Raw genomic sequence first — 19,326 nt, forward strand, 5'->3', positions numbered from 1 at the left:
GCAGATTAATCTATAAGGTAACTATTTGAAAGGATTTGTTTCTTATTCACCCTAAGTGGATTTTTTCTTCCTTGAGAATACTGCTATTTCATCCTGAAACTTTTCCTGGAGATCATTGTTGTCTGGGTTTTCATTTGTTTGTTACAGAGACACATTTTTAAGAATTATTTTCTCTTAATAGTGAACATAATCACTTTTCCTTTCATTTCAATGGTTGAAATATGTTCTCCTGTTGGTAAATGTGGCTCAGGAAAATGACTGACCTTTTCAAACAAAATTTATAATTTTAGAAATGTAAAACTTAACATTCTTTAGTAATCCAATATTAAAATACATTTAGGCTGATCTATAAAATGCTATGATTTCAACTATTCTTTTTTGAGTGTGCAATAGAGAAGCATTAACAATGCGTGTGGTTTAGAAAAATTCATTTATATAGCCGTTTGCCATGTCATGATGTATCTTAAACAAAAGAGGTACAGACAAAGGTATTGATTTTAGGGACTTAACTAAATAAACAGTATGTAAATTGTGTCTTTTTCTATAAAATTAGATCAGGACACACATATTACACTGCCTTTTTCTATAAGAATGACAGCTATTGAATTTGGCAGACATTGGAATTTGGTTAAAGAGTTACAGACCTTTGATCTTTGGATTACAATAAAATGAAACCACTGTAAAAGGACAGTAGTGGGCCAGCCAATTTCTCAAGCACGCCACAGCAGCCAGGAGGCGTTATCGCTTAGTGCTGTCAAGAAATTGACTCTGTATTTGGTTCTAGCCCTGTGTCTTCTAGTAGATGATGAGGATGGTGAGGATATCCTCATTAGAATACACAGTAACACCCTGAGAACAGTTTGGTGTTTTTCCTCTCTTTTAGTTTTGACCAGCTATTCATGCTGATCTATTATACTTCCAAGTAATGATATTATACCCTGGGGAGTAGTTGGCTCATTTATATTTTTTATTTTTCTAAGACTCTACATGGGGTTATTTTTAGAGGGAGTGGAGAAAAACACTAAATCTCAGATTCAAATCCATTGGCGTTTTAAGGAAAACCCAGTAAAGGAACTTACGATTAATGTTACTCTAGTTACTTCCTTATTTGTGGGAATTTTTGTTTTTGTTTTGGTTTTCCTGTTTTTTTTTTACTTTTTCTTTTCGTTTTTTTTTTTTTTGATAACACTTCCTTAATCAACCTGGTTGCTAATAAATTAACCTTCAGAGTCATACACAAGGAAGTCATTCCCTTTAAGTCTTTACTTTTTAAGCTAAATTCTCCAAGTTACAAATAATGCCATTACACCCTAATGACAACATTTGACCACCAATTTATAAAAGATATTTATTGATAACCTTTTGAATAAAAAGAATGCTTGGTCCCCAAGTTCCCTATTACTTCACTTTCTTCTCATATAATTATGACTAATTTTAGCCAAAAGTACCCTAATAAACTGATAATAAACAGTGACTTAGCAAGTTTTCTTAATCTAAAATTACAGATTCATAGCAACAAATAGGCAAGTTAGATCTCTCTTAGGTCTTTTTATCCAGCCCACCAGATCTGTGTTGTCTTTTTTTTTTTTTAACCTTCTTTGTTATGTCATTCCGCAGACAGAACTCAGGCTGTTTCCTGTCACCCACTGGAGCAAACTACTCAACAGAAAGCACAGTTGGACAGCCCTTAATTAGTGCTACTTGGGATAGTCAGTGTGTGAGCTTGTGTCAGCATCTCACTTAAACAGGAACAGAGCAGTGAGAATCAGCTGACAGTTTGAAATGCAAGACACCAGGTCTTCCACTTCCACCTACAGTCATACATTGCATGCTGCATGCCTGAGAATGTTATGAAAAATGTTGGAAATAATGTTCTGTATGTAAATTGAACTCAAATTATTCCATCACTTTTTACAGGGTGTTTATTTCTTTAAGTTAATCCAGGTACATGTTCTCCAATCAAAACCTGATGTGCGAAACTAAATAAATCTTGAAATCACTTTTCTGACAATTAATTTTTAAAAATTAACTAGACCTGGCATAATTTTTAATATTAAAAAAACAAAGAATAGCACTTAATACTTAAAAGGAGTGATAGAATGCAATTAACTTAAAATCAAGTGAACAATAGCCTTGGAATTTGCATTTCATTTTGCATTGGCGTTAAATGTGCTAAAATGATCACCGATTATTATGATATCAAAACCAAACATGTAACTTAAAAATCAGAAACCAAATTATCCAGGTAGACTACATAACTGACACATATCATAGCCAAAATCTGGTGGGGGAGATGCCTTATAAACAAACTTTTCATATCCATGAACATAAAGGAAGATTTGCATCTTGACACATCTCTTGCGGGACGAAAACCTGAACATGGAACTCTATCACCTACTTGCACCCCTAAAGTTAAGGCGACTAGCTATTCTGATATTTTATTACAAATCCATCTCTATAGCCAAAACCAAAATTCTATACAGAATTTGGGTCAGCTTTGTGACAGTGGGATTTTCTTTGTTATAGAGCAGACACAGTTTAGTCTGGATGAAAAATGAGATCAATATATTCTAAACCTGTAACTTACTATAAATATAACCTCCCCCCAAACTGTTTTAAATTAGTATTTTTCTAGTGGCTAATAGAGTCCCTTTAGGTTAACTGTAAAGGGAATCTACCATGTATGTTTTCAGAGGGTAAACACTACCTTTTTTTCATTTTCTCTGGAAAGTAGCTATTTCACTTCATAGGGTAGACATTTTTAGAAACTGTTTTCGCTTTTTGTTGTTGCAGTTCAGAAGTAGGGTGGTGTTTCAGTGCTGGTGGCAGTACAGCCTTCTTTATAAGGATGAATGAAGATGAAAAGCAAGACAAATAGAAGCGAATGAGACACTGCTTTATGTGATTCATGATAGCTTGCCATAAGCCTGTTAGCCTCTGCCTGGCTCTCCTCTCTGAGAAAATAATGGATAGTTACAGTGTGTATAGTGACATTGTCAAACCATCAGGAATTGCTGATTATAGTGCTAAATATTGATCTCTGCTTCACATGTGTCAAAATTCTTTCTTCCCTTAATTAGAACTTCCCTAAGCACCATACAAGAACAAACTGAATATATCAGATCTCCGTGAAAGGGAGTGTGATTCTAGAATATAATTGTGACCTCTTGTCTTCCCCTTTTCTCTTGAGTTCTGAGATGACTTCAGCTGTCTCTCCTGCCCTTCCCAGCACATGTGATCATCATGCTCATTTTTCCCAATCTAACCATAGGAAGGTTTTTCCCAGCCTCTGCTTTTCATCATTCTGAACCACTAGGGTAGTAGTCAGATGGCAGTGAGACTTAAAGTGCCAGAAGGTGCCTTTTTCTATTTGTTTGTTTCATGGTACACCGCACCAGGCAATGACCTGTGGCAACAATGTCATACAAAACGGAGACAGGTTCACCCAATCAAAGGGAGGTTTAAAATTAATACAGATCCCTTCATTTCTTCATGCGAGATCTGCGAAGGGCAATTTCAGAGTGCCACAGTCTCCCTGATTATCAGCTGCATTCACTTAAAAAATATCTTTTAAAAACTTTTGTTATGGAAACAATCTCTTTTAGCTCCACATTCCACCATCAACTGAAGCAGGGTAAATCTCCTACTAATTTGATATTACCATTCAATCAGCTTCCATATTCTGTACTCTAGCAGTAATGTAATATAATGAAAGGTTGTGATATATGGTTTCAATTTGCACCGCAAACTGAGCACTTAACTCATTTATCTTAGTTTACCTGTAATATATCGTTATTTTTTAATCATGACACCATGGTGCATTTGCCTTTAGTTTGATGTGCTTGATAAAATCAATATTTCATTAAAAGATTTTCAAAAATTGTTTGTTTCAAACACAGAGCCAGACCAATTCGGCAGCCATTTCTTAGAAGCAACATCTGCCTGAGTCTGCAGGTAAATGTCTCCACTCGGCCCACAAATACCTTGTGTGAAGGCCCTTGGTCTGCTGTTACTTCCCTGGTAAACTGGCAAGGTCCTTCCTCATAACATGTGGTTCAGAGAGGCTATAAATAACAAATTCAATTTTGACCTTTTCATAATAAATCTAGAAGAGGATGATGAAGGAAAGGTTATTTAGCCTCCCCACTTTTTTTTTTTTAACAATTCAGACAGGAATCTCTGTCCCCATACAGAGAAAGCTCCAAGAGTCCTGCATGAATGCAGGTCTCTTCCCACTGCTCCCAAGTCACCTGGCTACATTGCACTACAGGTGATCTGCATCAGTCGTAATTATCAGGTCAGAAAGTGCAGAGAACTAAATTTTAAATTGAGCTGAAAGCCTCAGACTGCAATGGAGAGGTGCCAGCATTTCAAACAGCCTGGTGCACAATGATGACACTGAATGTTTGTTTTAACGTGGTATAGTTTGCAAGTAGAGCTACTTACATGAGAAATGCTAATGAATGGCAACCGTCGACTTTTTCTTCCCTAGCTCAGGGATGTAGGAAGAAAAATGATCTTTGGGCTGCCTGGTTAAAACACACATTACCCACTTTCGGGAAGCTATTCAGCTCACAGAAATAACACTTTTGCCTGTTTTCCCCTCCATGTTACACAGAAAATATGTATTTATCACTATAAATCAATATCTAGCGATCTTCACAGGCTACATTTATGCCTTTTGGAGATAAATGTAGAATGTGATAACTGAAGCTACTATAACATCTCTGAATAGATACTAAGCTATTATAGAAATACAAAGAACGTGATGAAATATAAGCTTATATTTATAGATTTAAATAAGTTTGTTCTACAATAAAAGAAGAAAATGGTCATTGATAAAACTACACATAATTATTGAAATCCTATTCATCCTACTTTAAAGTGACAGCAATTTTGTAAATACCAAAAAATTGATGCCTAGGATGAGTACATCGACAACTACATATAGAACTTTCCATCTAAAACAATTATACGTTGAGATGACTAAGTCACCTTCTCCTTTGGTAATAACTGGATGGAGGAGGATTTGCAAGGGCAGGTGTACATAATTTTTTATTAGCCACTAGCATCTAAGGCCTCCTAGCTTTTCTTTAATATCATCCCAACTGTGTATCACCCAAAATCTGGAATAAATTACTCATTCCTCTATAAGAAACATTCATGACAATTCACAGCTGAGGCACATAGGATATGACCAATAAAAAGCCTACTAGTCTTTAGTACTTATGTCCTTCCCATGAATCTTAACCAAAAGAAGTAATAAATAAGTGGCACATATAAATAGTACCTTTAAATAAGCAAGTGAGCCTTCCTCAGCAATAAGCAACATTCTCTGAATATCAAAAATAATAACTGGTTTTGCAGCAATGCAGCATGGAAACACGAGGGTATAAGATATACTGTACTTTAAGCTCTGTTTGATGAATCTGAGCACAGTTCCTGGGGGATAGATTACTTTAAACCATGCTCTTTTACTTTCTAATCCTGACTTGATTTGATTTGTACTTTAATACAGCTGCCTGGCAATTCAACAGCAAATAGAGACTATTTATGTAATCAGATTGTAAGTAGTGGGACAAGAAGAAACTCTCTAGAACCTTTTTGGAAAATAGTTTGTTGTACTTTTTATTTATTGAACAGCAGGGCTCCGGGCTTTCCAGTGCTCATTATAATTGGTTTTCTGCTTGAACTTTCAAAAACTGTCATGTCAATACTCAAACAGAATTTTTTTTGCTTACTGTATGGCTATGGGCTCTATTTTCTCATGTGCAACTTGACAAAGTTCTTGTAATACCTTGGAGGCAAAGTTCTAGAGTTTCCCTTCCTATTTAAGAAAATTGGGCATCAAAGGTCTTTAGTGCTCTGCACACTTGTGTTATTTTGCAATTAAATGCCTTAGACTAAGATATTGTTTCCTTTTCTGCCTACCCCTGCCTATTCATGTGTCGCTATTGTTCTGTGGGAGGAGTCCCTCTGCTTTTGTTTTACCATCCAACAATATGCTCTTTAATTCTATCACCTTGATGCACCCCTACTGGTAAGTAAGCTCATTTTTCCACTGATGTGTTCATAATCACACTTCATATTCTAGTTACCATTTGATAAAAAATTTGCCCTTTCCCTAAAGTTTCATTTCCTGTGTCACTACCAAGAGTACAAATGTGAATTTTATATTCCCCAACCCTTTCCTTCAGAAACCCTAATAATCCACCCAACCACTTATACACAAGAACCTCAAATGAATTTATGACAAAGTAAAACAAGTGTCTAAATTGGAAATGAATTTTTAAACTCCATGCCTGGAAACAACCTCTTTTGACTAATAAGTATATTTAGCCCTATCATATTCTATTTTTAAACTAGAGTGAGATCTCTTGTGTAGTGTGGGATTATTTATAGTAATTTTCTATGTGGCCAGAACAGAGATAATTGCAAGACAAAGGATTTCTGCTAGAAATTAGTGCTCTATGTTTCATTTTATTTCCTGTTCTTTTTCATTTCCTCCTACTTAAAGCAATCATCTCTTAGGAACTATGTGATGAGTGGATATTTTCTCTTCATGATAAAAATACAGTACTAAAACTAAATAAAAGAAGGCCATTGAATAACATCAAAATTTTGATAACTTTTAAGGTATTAAAATAGCTTTGCTTCAAGTGGACAACAGAACACATAGATTCCATAGCATTTCAGATAGAAGTTATCGATTATTTGGTGGTCTTCTCTAAAGATTATTTAAGAGAGACATTGTGCTATTAAACTAAAATTGTGCATTTGATTTGGTTCAATTTCATCCTCATTTTGTTACAGTCGTGGTCAAACATTTGATTATGAAGCTGAAAGCATTTTTCTCTGAAAACCAACCCAGGTGCTGCATTTTCAACATCCAAATGTTCACTGACAAAGCAACCATCCACAAACACAAGCTTGACTTTAAACCCAATCAACGAAATGCATCTGCAAGGAAAATATGCATCATTGAAATGCTGTAGCTGCTGATCAAATGTGCAGCCATATTCTCAAGAATGATCCTTACGAAACAGAGTGACACAAGCTGCAGGTTACTTTAGAATGCATTTGTGTTCTTTTAACACTTTTGTGGGAGAAAATGGACACCTCTGGGGTTAGGAGAATCCTTATGCAGTATGGAAAATATCGATTCCTTCTAATACCATGCATTCAGAACTTTTCATATTCAGTATCCAAAAAAAGATTTCCAAAACATTGGTGGGAACTAGGTTGTAACTAAGAATAGAAGGGATAGTTCAGCATAATGAAAGTGTGACCAGAAATGAATTTTTTTTTTTTAAGAAATTCAAGAAATGGAAAAATTCCTGACAATGCTTACTTGAAACAATAATAGACATGGAGGCTCTTGCTGGACTCTATTATTTATTTCAAATATTTAACTGGAGTGGATTTTTATTGATACAATCATATCTGTGAGGGTAGTCATGTTTAACCACAGTATGACTTGCAGCTTGATCCTGTAAATATAAGTTTGCCGTGCTATACTACAGGTTAAGGTGACCATCAGAATCAAATAAAAATATGAAATCCATTAAATTCTTAGGGTAAAACTCATTCTCTGGATCTCAAAAAATTGCTTGTGTATAGCAGCTTTTTACTTTCATAATTATGTGTCTATGCTGTTCCGTGTGAGTGAAAATATAATTTGTTATATGCAAACTGAAAAAAAACTATCATAATTTTTTGAAAAAAATATTGAAAGACAGATACACATTTGTCATATATATATACATATAAATATCTATACACATGTATAAACCAACAAATCTGGTTTGCTGCTTATTAGTAAAGAATTTATCTTATATTTTCCTTATAGAATATGCTCAGTTCTTTCAAGAACCTGTATGACTGCATTTTCTATTCTATTATCTCTTTTACTATCAGACAGAGGGGATGAACTAGTGTGTTAGTTTCATCGCACAGAACAAGTGGCTGAGATTTGCTCTTCCTGTACACTAAACTCAGAAGACAGATCTGATTCTGTGTCTTTAGCTCCCAAAACTACATCAAGGCTACTCTTTTAGTCAACTTGGAAATTTATATACTATACACTAACCCTCCTTTAATATCCTCTCTCTCTTTCCTCTGGGCATTTATTGCTGTTCTTTCTAGTTCAGTAACCAGTGAGCAGAAGGTTCATTAAAACTAATTGAATTGGAAACTTGTCTGCCCTGGGAAATATTAACTCTTTGTTGTTATCTGTAGGAAATTCCTTTTGTTATGTTCCTTTGAATTGAATTATTGGATCTTAATGTTACAAAAGCTGTGTTAAAAGGAATTTCCATCTTTTTGATGGTCTAGACAGCAAGTTTCAGGAAAATGTCCTTATGTTGGATGGGATTTTACAAAATAAAGCAGCATTTTATCCAATCATGTAAACAGCAATATTGCACACTGTTCAAAAACTGGAACGATGTTGCCCTGTCAACTCTTGTAGTTCTAGTCACTGCTACACTGACTGGATTTTTTTTTTTAAGAGGTTTCTATTATGGTTCATTCTCACTTGGTGAAACAAATAACACAACTGCAGGTTAGCAAGTCAATGGTAGTGGAATATAGATTGTCAGAGAACATTAATCCTACAATTGCTGCCATTCTATCCATTTGAACAAACGTCAAAATGAAAAGATTATAATTATTCTTAATGATATAGAGAAACTCACTTTGTCATTTGTAATCATTTGGAAATTATGCTGAAAAACTACATTTGAAATAGGGGTTAGGAGGCTGTGTGTGTTCTGGAATTGTTTAGAGCGCAGAAATATTGACAAAATTGGAAACATTTGATAATACAGTGGTAGATGTTTGCCAGCTTTAAAAATCAATTGAAAATAACAGGCAACCCACTGTTGCTAATAAAAGTAAATATTTATGACTGATTTGACTGTGCTTCAATACCAGTCAATCACTTTCTAAAGGATCTTTGCAATTCATTAACCTCTTTTTACTGGTCTTGTCCCTGTTGGTATTAGCCATTAAAAAAGAATAAGGGAGGGGGTTTTGATTTTTTCTGTTCTCATCATTCATAGCTTATTTGTTCCTTCCCTTCATTCCCACACATTGCTACTAAATTGATTGTCTGTTTAGTCATATGAATGATAAAGTAGCAATGCCAGCAAGATTGAAAGCTTCCATTAATTTCTGAAGAAGGTGAGCTCCTCTGCTTCAACCACAACTGAAAACAAACCTACTTCTCATAGTGTCTTCTATCACTAGTAATTTTTGCTGTGATAGAGTCCACGTAACTCTCAGAGCTCCGTTTTGGACTTCCCTGGGCAAACTTTAAGAAAACAGATATTTATTAATATCATCTCAAAATTGCCTATTCTTCTGTGCTTTCAATCTGGCTATAATATTTATGTACAGAAAGCCAACATCTGCAAATTTGTATTTAAACAACATTGAAAACAATGCTTCATATGTATTTACTTTTTAAAGATGCTACAAAATTTCATTCATTCAGAAATCAGCATACGCAAAGGTAAATCTTTCATGCAGTGAGAGACATCTTCCTTTATTAAAGGAGCTTTTTAGAGTTCTTCCATGACAGAGTTTTAGATTTCTGAGATCTGTGTTTAAAAATAATAGCACTACACTTCACTGCTTATTTTTACTTCTTAAAATATTCATAAAATCATAACCATCTAAAATTATCTACAGCAACTGTGTTTCCTTATGAAGGTATTCTGTGATGTATTACAGTGCTACTTTAAGTTGCTTTAATTGCCATTGTTAGTATATATCTTGTCACTGAATAACATACTTAGCAACGTGTAAAACCTGCATAACTTACCAGTATGTGTAAGTTAAAGCCAACTCTAGGTAGCCTTAAAGTATAATCCTCTATGGAGACAGATTTATTTTACTCTTATTTTATTCTATTTATTTATCTTACTCTGTCAATGGTACACGTATCTTATCACCCCATGGGACTTTGTTTATAATAGCCAATATTTATTAAGCCATAAGGTTTGTTGTGTGGCTAGCACTATGTTTAAAAAAAGGAAGTTTAACATAAATTATTGTAATTATTTACAACAGCCAAGATATGGAAGCAATCTAAGTGTGCATCGATAGATGAACGGATAATGGTAGGGCATATAAATACACTGGAATATTACCCAGTCATAAAAAATTAAATATTGTCATTTGCAACTACATGGATGGATCTAGAGGGTATCATACTAAGTAAAATAAGTCAGACAGAGAAAGACAAATATCAAATGATCTCACTTATATGTGGGACCTAAAAAACAAAACAAACAAACAAAATAAAATGAACGTAGACTTTTAGATAGAACAAAAGGGTGGCTGCCAGAGGGGAGAAGGGTGGGAGTCTGGGTCAATAGGTGAAGGCGATTAAGAGGTACAAACTTACAGTCATACAATAAATAAGCCATGGGGATGTAATATAGCATAAAGAATATGTTAAGTATACGCTTTGTATGGGGAGAGATGGTTATCAGACTTACCACAGTGACCATTTCATAATGTATGTAAATGTCAACTCACCGTGTAGTACACTTGAAACTAACATAACATTGTATGTCAAACGTATTTCTATAAAAGTAAAATAAAATAGTAAATAAAATAAATAAAAAAGGAACTTTAACATAAATTATCATGTTTAATCCTCTCAACAACTCCATGAGGTAGGTTCCAATTTAACTGCAATTTCTCAGATGAGGAAACTGAGGCTGCCAGAGATTAAATGACTTTCCCGAGATCACATGCATGTTAAGCTGTAAGAACTGAATTTGCATGACAGTCTGAAGCCAGAGCCCATGTTCTCAATGCTCACTTCTACTGACCATTCAACTTGGTCTACCCTGCACAAGAAATATTGATACTTTTAGATTTGCCTATTTCACAATCCCAGATTATAATATCCCACAAGGGCTGGGGTATCTTATTCCACTTTGAGCCTCACCTATGCCTTAGCTTGGCATTTTGCATATAGCGAGTGCTTTTGAATTGCCAGAATGTGCATGGCGTACAAAGACAAACTCTCATTATTTACAGTTTTTAGTTTTCTTTCTTTGTAATGGCTCCAAGCACTAAACAGAAAATAATGCTACAGACAACAATTTCAGAGAAAGGAACAGAAACACACACATACACACACACCAGCACACAAGAGGGGGCGACGCGTGTGGCAGAGCCAGCAATACAGCAGGATTTTGAAGCCTTGTCCCTGAGCCTACCCTAGCTACCTTCATATCTAGAGTTCTACATGTGGTCTGTGTCATAAGATCTTATCTAAACGCATCACTGATTCTGCATACAAAGGAATAAGCCTAAGTTACTGATTTCATCCACACTGGCATCTTGGTCTCCCATATGAACCAAGATTGCTGAAAGCCTTATCATTAGCCTTTCTATGGAGAGTCAGCATCATCGAAGTTAATTAGAAATGAGAACACGTTCAGTTTTTCCAATCTTTAGACGGCAGAATTTGGTCCTTGGCAGTCCCAAGTTTGGAAACCATCTTTCCATGGATTGGCATTTAGATTCACATTGGTAGAGAAGACTAACGTTCTGCTGTTCTCTGTAATGGCTGCACACAGGATATCGTCTTCATGCTTCCAATAGTGCACAGTAAGATCTTTGTGCAGCAGCTAATCCACAGCAGTAGACCTAGCATGGTTCCACATACTTTATAAGATACTGAATGAAAGATGACTTTAAGGAAAGGAATACAAATACCAGTAACACAAGAACATCCCACTACTGGCAAGAATGGAAAGAGGTGAGAGTCCTTCTTCACAGATATGGACCTAAAGCAGAAAGTCCATGACTTTATTTGTTTATTCTCATTGTAGGCATTTGTCTTTTCACATATTATCCTTTCCATAAAAAAGAAATATTACTTCCTGAAAGAAGGCTTCTGAAAATGAGTACATAACTATTCAAATGATGTAAATGGCAGATGGGGCATAGCAAGTAGAAGAGGTTCTTCTGTGAAGTTACATCTTCTAAACCACTGTGGTCGGGAAGAGAAAAGTGCACTCAGAGCAAACACAGCAAAAGCAAGAGGCCTGAGTGGTCTGGTTCTCTACGAATGATTATAACATTAGCCAACAATTTATATGCTGGTTTTTAAAAAGGGAATATTTTTAAATGGGTATAAAATATTCATTAAATTATTTTAAAAATCACACTCTGCTGGTGTTTAATAGTTTCTTCAGTAAGTTATTATTTCTCATTATGTTAAGAATATGTTTTAAATTATAGAAAATGTTTTGTTTATTTTAATAAAATTAGTAACATTTGACATCTAGGAGGAGATATAATGACTTCACAAAAATTATACCATTTATTTTAGCATTAAATTTTTTTTTTTTAATAAATATATTTATTTATTTATGGCTGTGTTGGGTCTTCGTTTCTGTGCAAGGGCTTTCTCTAGTTGTGGCAAGCGGGGGCCACTCTTCATCGCGGTGCACGGGCCTCTCACTGTCGCGGCCTCTCTTGCTGCGGAGCACAGGCTCCAGACGCGCAGGCTCAGTAGTTGTGGCTCACAGGCCCAGTTGCTCTGCGGCATGTGGGATCTTCCCAGACCAGGGCTCGAACCCGTGTCCCCTGCATTGGCAGGCAGATTCTCAACCACTGCGCCACCAGGGAAGCCCCAGCACTAAATTATTTTATTGGGAAATATATCCAAAGATACATCATTTATCTAAAAGACTAACAAGTTCTTTTCCACACTAAAAATCTATCATAACTCTCTCTCTGGCAAAGTTGACAAAATAAACTTGATAAGAGCAATTCAGCAGGCAGTGAAACCTTTACATTGGGAACAAGGATAAGGGGGTGCCAATATGGTAATGACAAAAGATTCCACTGAGGTTGCCTATTTGTAAGATTTCCCAGGTCAGTGTTTCTACAGAAAAGCTGAAGTTCATTTGGCAGGTAGAAGCCTCCTGGGAACCGTTTTGCATCAAGCAGTGCTACAAAAAATGTTGAGAAGATGGTAATGGCTGTCTTGAGCAAGATGGATAACACTTTAGGATTCCTAGGCCAGATGCCTCTGCCTTCCAGTCTATTCATCCTTGCATGCTGGCCCAGAGAAGACTCACCTACACACTTACCCCAAAAAAGCAAGTAACCTTGATTTTTCAGAAGTCCACCTGACACTTGTGTTTATGCTCTACACTATTTAAATCACTAACGTCTCATCAATGTTGGCTCACAGACTTATTTTGTATTTACTCCTTCTTTTTAGATCTATATTCTTTAAGTGGAAGCCAATTTTTATTTTCATAGTTTAAAACTGTTTTCAAAATAATAGCAAATAACTCATATCCCAAAAGTTTTTTGCTAAGAAGTTTTAAAAATGAATGATAGGTTATGATTTATATCTTACCTGCATTGACACTTGAATATCGGGAAATGATAGGCAGTACCAAATTAAAATTTTTGTGACATACATGTGAAACCAATTAATGATGATTCCCCCAACATCAGTAATAATTCAGATGGCTTATATTGAAATCACCAAGAGGATTTAAAAGTATATCTTTAGGGAAGTCATCTAACCTCTTTAGATCTTAGCTTTCTCTTCTGAAAATGAAAAGACTGAAAGATTTGATCTCTTTAAATCCTTAACAACCCCAAACACTTTGACAGAGGAGGAAGGAGGAGGACTTGAGCTACCAAGTGGGCAGGTAAAAAGGGAAGATTGGAAAGGTCACTGATGACAAAATTCATAATTTGGTGCTGAGACTTGGCCTGGCAAGCAGTGCTGAGAACTGGTAAATGTTCTGAGCTTATCTTCAAGATTAGGAGACGGAGTCAATCAAAAGGATTAATTTTTGTAAGTTTGAAGGCCCCTAAAGAGAGGCAGGAAATTCAACCCACTGATCTTGAGATGCCCTGTTGCCCTGTGATGGTATCTGTCTCAGATGAGGGGCCAACTCCGACCTTTTGTGAAGGAATCTTCCCTGCATGCTTCTCTCCTATAGCCAGACCTTTGAATTTCAGGAGAAAGGGGACCTCTGGCCTTAAATAGGCCATCTTGAGAGCCCAGCCACGGATTTCTGCAGCATGCAGCAACTTCTCACACAAAGAGTAAGCCTCTTGCCTAATGCCTCTTTGTACATGGTGGAAGCAAACTTGGTTTGAAATTTTTATAAAAGAGTAAATGGGAATTTTACTTTTTCTTAATCCCTCTTATCCCTTTCAACTCATAATATGGAAGTAAAGAACGTGGAGTTTGTGAGGTTCACTCAGGGAGTAATAGAAATACAGTAACACATCAATCCATTCATAGATATATTGGAGAAATTCGTATGACCTTTAATGCCTGGGAAGATTTTTGCCAAAGCCAAGGTCATCTAGAATTTCTCTCTTAAATGTCTTTCATAAAGGTAATCTTGTTCTCCCACCCCTTTCCTTAACCTGCCGGAGACTTTGCTATTTGGATCATCTTTCTCAAGTGTTTCGTGCTTCCTTCAATTTCCTAGAGACGAAAGATGGATATTTCAATAAAAATTCATGTTCAGGGTATTTCTTTTTTAATATATTTTGGTGAGTTCTAGATAAATTTCTCTCTTTTTAATATATTTATTACCCATGTCCCATCCTTTTAGTGAACAGAATTATTACATTATTATAAAAGAGAATTTTCAAAGTTTATTCTTCCATATTCTCCATTATTGGGAATAATTATCAAAATTTATTAAATGTTAAGGTTGGAAAAGGCGTAACACATCATAAATTATAACAATTTTCAGAGGAAGAAACTGAAACTTGGAGAAGTTAACTGACATCTGAGATTGTTAATAAAAAACACTTGATCTTTTGACGCCTAGTCCAGTGCTGTTTCATTACAATAAAATGCCTTATTTTAGATGAAACCGTGGATTGCCAAAGCTAATAGGAAACTTGGAAATGAACTATGTCATGCTCCTCCTTTCCCAATAAGGACACTAAGGACTCCCCAGTGCCCTTCGGGTCCCCTTTTGTATTCACCTAGCAAGACCTACCTGACTGGAGGAGGAGATGTAGACCTTGAGTAGAAGATAACAGACATGTGAACGCAAGACAACCAAAGGAGAGCTGCTGCATCATCCACATTAGCCTTCACACCCCCAAAATGCATCTCTCCTTAGTGCACCTTCACTTTCAAAGGAGTATTTAATAACACTATGGGAATTCTGGCACAGTATAGATGAGTGGGGAAGAGATCTTTAAGGTAAGTGATGCCTTAAGATTCTTCACACCGTCTCATGGAAATCACACCTAGCTCCATCTCTGTGAAAGGCCTACCTGAGTACAACCACAACTGGTTTCCCAACCCTGAGCCATGCCAAAAATATTAAGACAATCAAAATCAATATTGTCAATGTGATTCGTGACTGCCTGTGGGTAAATGGCTAGAGACAAAACGGACATTTCATTTGGCCATAGTAATGCTTCCAAAGTGTGAATGATCTATAGTACACAACTGATTGCTAGGCACAATACGAATCTACTGTTCTCATTCTTTCTTTTGTGGCTATAGTTACTTTCCTTCATTTGTTCAGACAAGGAATATACATTATTTATCCATACTCCACTAAGCTCCGTGCTAGGTCCTGGAGTACAATTTTGAATAAGACAGATATGATTCCTGACATATTTGTTACAAGGGGGAATTTCAGAATAAGAAAGCACATTAGAGGAGGACAAAACCACTGGGGATTCAAAGAAGACTTCCCTAAAGGAGCAACATTAAGCTGAAACTTTAAAAGAATTAATAGGAGTTAATGAGTCACTGAGCAGGAGGAAAAGTGTTTTAAGCAGATGGAACAGCATATGTAAGAGCCCAGAAACAAAAGGGAATGTGGCGTGGTTAAAGAACCAGAAAAGATCATAACAATTGGAACAGTAGGAGTGACAATGAAATATTCATGGATTATGACTAAGAAAAATATATTTAAAAGAGGAAAGAACCTAGATGTGCAATTGGAATTGCTACATGAGTGGCCCACGCACAAATCCTGGTGCTCCCTGGGTAGCTGGGGAGCAGCCCATCCCCACTTCAACTGGTACCTGATGTGGAAGACTTGTCCTGGTTCAACCTCTTCTATCCCACCAGGTAGGCTTCCTCCTTGCTTCTTGCAGCAGGATCATTCATCCAGTCCTCTGAGGTGGATCTTCAGCCAACTGGATCAGGTCTGGCCACTTTGTACACACTGCAGGGACCCAGAAGAACAAACCACATCCATGCCACACCAAGCAGTCAGTTTGTGGGCTTCTCTTCTCTCTGCCTGACATTTCTCTCCAACTCTCCTCTCCCCCTCCCAAGTAGTCACAGAGATCAGATTAGCAGAAGTCTAAATAAGGACAAGATGCCAATCTTTGTTTCTTGCAGGCACCTCCAATTTCTACAAGTAATTATATGGAAGGTCCCTCACTTAACGTGGATGAAGAATACTTCCCTTCCCTCTCCTAGGGGAAGAAAAGGGTAATAAAAACCTCAACTCTCTCTCCTCCCCGGATTAACAAATGGCTCCACTTCCACAGGTCTCCACTCTCCCCTCAGCCGTTTCTCCTCTCTTCTCTATCTTCCTGTGCCACCCGCCCTCCACAAGTCTTCTGCTTATAAATTAGGAAAACGGGAAGATGAGTTATGCATACATAATCCATAGATGTGTAAGGAAAGCTCTGATTACAGATTTCTTCCCTATCACCATTTCCCATTGGTCTATTACCAAAAGGTGAATTCACCAAATGTAAATCCTTAAATCCTTAAACTCTGAAGCAGGCAACACTTGACAATAGGTGTTCCTTTAAAATCTCTTGCCTCAGGGACCACAGAGATCCATGCTCAACCATTTTAAAGCAATCTTGATTCCAGAAGATGTTGATCCATGGAATTAGTTTCCTTTTTAACTCCCCTTCTTCTGCCCCCTCATTTTCCTCTGATGTTTCCTGACGTTGATGTGTTTTCAGGATTCCAATTCTGGTATCCACGCCATTCTGCTCCTGGTGTCTTTTGTCCTGACACCTTGTAATTGAACTTAGCTTAACCCTCCAACTCTCCTCCTGTCTCCCAGGCGGTTGATCTTCTCTTTCCCTGATACTGGCCCCCAGGATATCTCTGATTTATACTCTAGCCTTGCAGATTCCCGGTATTAATCTTCAGAGTTAGGACACAAGAAACTCTCTGGAATTTCCAAAATCAAAGCATCATGTATTGTTCATAATATTTTATGTTTTTAAGTAAAAATGAATGACCATAATAATAAACAGAAAATCATTTTTCTGATAGAGGTTTTCTATTAAACTGTCACAGGATTTCTGGTAAAAAAGTTAATAATAAACTCATGATTTGTTAATATTATGAAGCTCTATATATATAAAATTCACTAACAGAAAAATGATCTCTATATGATATAAACATTTGATAATTGAGAACATTAGAAGGATTCATCAGTACAAAAATGTCAATTAAAAATCATTTTAAAAGTTAAAAGACAATATTTAAAAGTTGTTACCCTTAAAATGAAATTTTAAACACGCAAAGCATTAATGACCCTATCAAATAGTTTTGACCTTTGTTCCATGACAAATATTCCAGACGTAGAAAATCTTTCATTTTGCATTGTGCAGAATGCATCCAAAAGCACGTTCAAGCTGGGTGTTTGGGTGCAAATTACTTCATATGAACTAATTATTTTTAAATGATGAAAATATTTTGTCTGCTTGCTCTGATTTTGGTTTTGCCCCTGAAAGTGATATTGCTTTTGCTAATTTAGATTTCAGATTGGTTTTTGACTTGTCTGAGTATTGAACACGCTTCATTTTTTCTTTGTATTTTTACTGTTAAAGTATTTACAAAGAACTGTAGCCTCCAGTGAATATTCAAACACTGAAAAACTCCAGAAAGATTATTGGGTAGTATTCAAATAAAGTAATATTTGAATCACCTAGCAAAGTTAGCACTACGTGTAGACTCACACGTGTAGACTCACACGTCACAATTTCCAAAAGAGTTCTTTTCTTCCAAAACTTGTCTCATGGAACAGCACTCATAGGACTTGTATGAAATATACTAGGTGCATAAACTTATTAATATTTGTTTTATTTGCAAGAATGGCTGTGTTAGCAATACAGCAATAAACACACACTTATAACTGGGCAAAAACTACAAGCAAAATTGACTGAAGAAATGGTGACCACTTCTCTCCTCCTTATTCCAATTCAGTTTCTGGAGCCCTCACCTCCCTTGTCAGTATTTCCTGCTTTTGACTTAACATCAGCGGATTCCTTCAAACCAGGAACATCTTGATTATTAAGCTTTCGTTCTCATGGGAGAATTATAACGCTTTTTCTCGCTTTCTTGAATTCTTAACTGATTTTTTTCTGAGGATTTGTCCTAGCAAAGCCCATTAAGAATTCCCAGGAAGGCTTCCCTGGTGGCGCAGTGGTTGGGAGTCTGCCTGCCGATGCAGGGGACTCGGGTTCATGCCCCGGTCCGGGAAGATCCCACATGCCGCGGCGCGGCTGGGCCCGTGGGCCATGGCCGCTGAGCCTGCGCGTCCGGAGCCTGTGCTCCGCAACGGAAGAGGCCACAACAGTGAGAGGCCAGCGTACCGCGAAAAGAAAAAAAAGAATTCCCAGGAAATAAAAATAGAATTTGGGGGCTTCCCTGGTGGCGCAGTGGTTGAGAGTCCACCTGCCGATGCAGGGGACACGAGTTCGTGCCCCGTTCCGGGAAGATCCCACATGCCGCGGAGCGTCTGGGCCCGTGAGCCATGGCCGCTGAGCCTGCGCGTCCGGAACCTGTGCTCCGCAACGGGAGAGGCCACAACAGTGAGAGGCCCGTGTACCAGGAAAAAATAATAATAATAATAGAATTTGGGTAATAAAATGAAGTCTAACCTGTTTTTTTTCCTTTGTGCTGAGTCTAGCTGCACTTCCTCATAGGGGCCCGTGTGCAGAGGCCTCGCACCCGGCCCGTCAGACCAGAGTTCCTAGTGCGAAACGGCTGCGCCCGAAACCTCACCTTGCTGGGCCGTGGGCATGAGCGCTGTGCACTACACCTCCGTTTGAGGTGACTGACGGCCGTGAGCAGAGACGCCGGGCCCTGCACTGCGATCTGGAGCCCAGAGCAGCACAGCTGCGCTTGCGCAGACCAGTGAGAGCTCCGCCTCCTTTCCCTGCTGACCGGAACCCAATAATGCAGCCCTGCCCTCAGCCTCTCGGAGAGACGGCGAGCGTATCTAGAGCTCTAGACCAGGCGCTCGCACCTCTCCATTCTTTGATCAAAGAGAAAAGCTTTCCTTTGCTTCTGAACTGAATTCA

At 37.3% G+C, this 19,326-nt stretch overlaps 1 long non-coding RNA gene across 3 annotated transcripts in view; it reads right to left on the bottom strand.

Annotated features, from left to right (window-relative positions):
- Positions 1-19,122, bottom strand: part of LOC307187986 — a 325,306-nt gene extending 306,184 nt beyond the window's left edge. For all 3 annotated transcript variants that reach the window (XR_013828776.1, XR_013828777.1, XR_013828778.1), the window contains exons 1-2: positions 18,904-19,122; positions 16,069-16,211 (exon numbers count right to left, since the gene is read on the bottom strand). This is a non-coding gene — a long non-coding RNA (uncharacterized lncRNA). The remainder of the gene's footprint in view (positions 1-16,068; positions 16,212-18,903) is intronic.
- Between the last annotated feature and the right edge of the window lie 204 nt (positions 19,123-19,326).

Source organism: Stenella coeruleoalba (assembly GCF_951394435.1).
Source record: "Stenella coeruleoalba genome assembly, chromosome: 6".
In the NCBI taxonomy this organism is placed as follows: Eukaryota; Metazoa; Chordata; class Mammalia; order Artiodactyla; family Delphinidae; genus Stenella; species Stenella coeruleoalba.